Below are 3,413 nucleotides of genomic sequence, written 5' to 3'. Positions count from 1 at the left end.
TGACAGCAACTTACACACTTAACCGTGTTCCATCCAAAAAGGTTGAGAAGACACCATATGAGATATGGAGTGGTAAGAAACCACATATGTCTTACATGAAGATTTGGGGTTGCGAAGTTTATGTGAAACGACAAATTTCAACTAAGCTTGAGCCCAAATCTGACAAATGCTTATTTGTGGGGTATCCTAAAGAAACAAGAGGGTATTACTTCTACAATCCTTCTGAGGGCGAAGTGTTTGTGGCTCGAACTGGAGTTTTCCTAGAAAAGGATTTTATTTCCAAGGAATCAGTGGGAGGAAAGTAGAGCTTGAAGAAATTCAAGAATCACAAAGCATTGATACACCTATGGAGGAATTAGAGCAGGAAACACAAGTAGTTGTGGAAGAGCAACCTGCTCAAGTAGAACAAGACCAACGTAGGTCAAGCAGGATATGTCACCTACCTAAGAGGTATGGATATCTCATAACTGATCAAGGTGATGTATTACTCATGGATCAGGATGAGCCAGTGACCTACCAAGAGGCCATAACTGGTCCCGAGTCTGAGAAGTGACTAGAAGCCATGAAATCTGAAATGGATTCCATGTACATAAACCAAGTTTGGACCTTGGTAGAGCCTCCTGTAGGAGTTAACCCTATAGGATGCAAGTGGGTCTTCAAAAAGAAGTCTGACATGGATGGTAAGGTACATACCTATAAGGCAAGACTGGTTACAAAAGGATATAAACAAATTCATGGGGTTGACTATGATGAAACCTTTTCACCAGTTGAAATGCTTAAATCTGTTCGTATTTTACTTGCTATCGTTGCATATCATGATTATGAAATATGGAAGATGGATGTCAAAATTGCTTTCCTTAATGGGAATCTTCTTGAGGATGTGTACATGACACAACCTGAAGGATTTGACATACCTGAAGAAGCCCTAAAGATATGTAAGTTACAAAGATCAATATATGGATTGAAGCAAGCTTCCAGAAGCTGGAATCTTCGTTTTGATGAAACAGTAAAACAATATGAATTCATCAAGAACGAAGATGAGTCTTGTGTCTACAAGAAGGTTAGTGGGAGCATGATTGTTTTCCTGGTATTATATGTAGATGACATATTACTCATTAGAAACGATGTCCCTACCCTACAACAAGTAAAGTCTTGGTTGGGGAAATGCTTTTCTATGAAGGACCTAGGTGAAGCAACCTATATATTAGGAATCAGAATCTATAGAGATAGATCACAAAAACTGATTGGCCTAAGTCAGAGTACATACATAGACAAAGTATTGAGATGCTTTAATATGCATGATTCCAAGAAAGGATTCATACCTATGCAACATTGCTTGTTTCTGACAAAACCACAATCCCCTTCAACTAAGGAAGAAAGGGATTGCATGAATAAGATTCCATATGTATCTGCAATAGGATCTATCATGTATGCCATGTTATGTACTCGACCAGATGTCTCGTATGCTTTAAGTGCAACGAGTAGGTACCAATCTGATCCCGGGGATGCTCATTGAGTAGCCGTCAAGAATATCCTTAAGTATTTGAGAAGGACTAAGGACTCATTCTTGATATATGGAGGTCTGGAAGAGATGGTTGTAATTGGCTCTAGTGCTAGTGGGAGATTGTTGGTGTAAGCCCTAGAGGCTAATACTTTTGGTACTTGTATCGAATTATTTATTAATAATAAAAGGTTTTTTCTTTATTATGTTTGTTTAATAAAGTCCCTAGGATAGCTAGTCCGTTTAATGTATCATGTGTGACTTAATCATGAGATCACATTAAACATAAGGACACTATTCTTAAAGTATTCTTAGTCGAGCTTTATTGTGAAGTGGGATAACATTAAAGCATAAGACTATTATGTATATAGACTGATGATCACATCTCATGGATCATGGATAAGGAGTTATCAAGTCTTAAACATAGGTATGAATATTAAGAGTAATATTTATACTGGATTGACCTGCTATGAGAATACTATATAGAATGTTATGCAAAGTGTCATAAGTTATTCTCATGGTGATAATGGTGTATACCACCCTTCGACCTGAAACCACTATGGACCCTAGATGTAGATTCGAGTGCCTTGTTGCTGATCAAACGTTGTCCGTAACTGGATGACCATAAAGACAATTAATGGGTACTCCACGAAGCATGCTAAGGGACATGAGTGACCTAGATGGAATTTGCCCATCCTGCGTAACAGGATAAATGTCTATGGGCCTAATATTGAACTAGACAAGGATGTCACGGTCTATGCCTTGTGTTCAATATAGACATAAGGGCAAAAGGGTAATTATACACATAAGTATTATCACAAAAGGATTTGTCAGATCACATGACATTTTCGTGTCTTGGATAGCAGTGATGTGTTGCTAGATACCACTCACTGTTTATTATGTTAAATGCGTGATTTAATATAATTGTCAATGCCGCGAAAACCTACAGGGTCACACATAAAAGGACGGATTGATGAGAGATAGAGTAACTAAGGAACACCGTAAGGTACGGTGCACTTAAGTGAATTGAAGAATATCGTAAGGTACGGTGTAAGTAGAATACGAAATATGGTAAGGTACCACGCGCTTAAGTGATTTTGGCATATTATAAAATATGGGCCACATACACTTAAGTGGGCTTTTTAGCTTGCAGCCCCCACAAGTGGTTCTATAAATGGAACCCTTGTGCAGAAGCATTAGTGCAGTTGCATTTTTCGTTTCTCCCTCTCTCTCACTCAAAGCCTTCATTCGTAGCAGCTAGCACTGAGATTGAAGGATTCCGTTCGTGTGGACTGAGTAGAGGCGTTGTCATCGTTCAACGTTCGTGATCGCTCCGTAGATCTGCATCAAAGGTTTCAATCGTCACAAGAGGTAATGATTCTATCACTGATCATGCCCATTTGTAAGGATCACTAAAGGAGAAAATTTTAAATTCCGCTGCATTTTGGATCGCTATTCTCCTTCAGTTAACACCCCAATTCTACCACATAGGTAGTAAAAATGATAGGGGTGAGCTGGGTTGACCTTAGATACGAGAAACTACTTAAGTTCTGCTTCTCTTGTGGATACATGGGACATAGTGAATATCGATTCTTTACGACTATCCCCTTAAACATGGTTCACAGATATCAACCCATTTGGGCCTTAGATGAAAGTCAAACATTCGGGAAGAAAACATATTCCTCAACAAAAAAGAAGATTCAACAGTAATCCTACCACTAAACCAAGTATTTTGGTTTGGAAGGAGCTTATCAGACAACAACCATTCAAAAAAGAAGAAGGAATCTGGAGATATAAGGACCCCTAGAAAATCAACATATTCTCCAACAACCAAGACAGCTAGCCTCATGATCAAGGCTGCCCAGGAGGGATGGAGATTCTGGTTTGGAACTGCAGGGGGTTGCGAAACCCC

The sequence above is a fragment of the Lathyrus oleraceus genome, chromosome 3, assembly GCF_024323335.1.
Source record: "Lathyrus oleraceus cultivar Zhongwan6 chromosome 3, CAAS_Psat_ZW6_1.0, whole genome shotgun sequence".
Lineage (NCBI taxonomy): Eukaryota > Viridiplantae > Streptophyta > Magnoliopsida > Fabales > Fabaceae > Lathyrus > Lathyrus oleraceus.
This window is presented reverse-complemented; position numbering follows the sequence as displayed.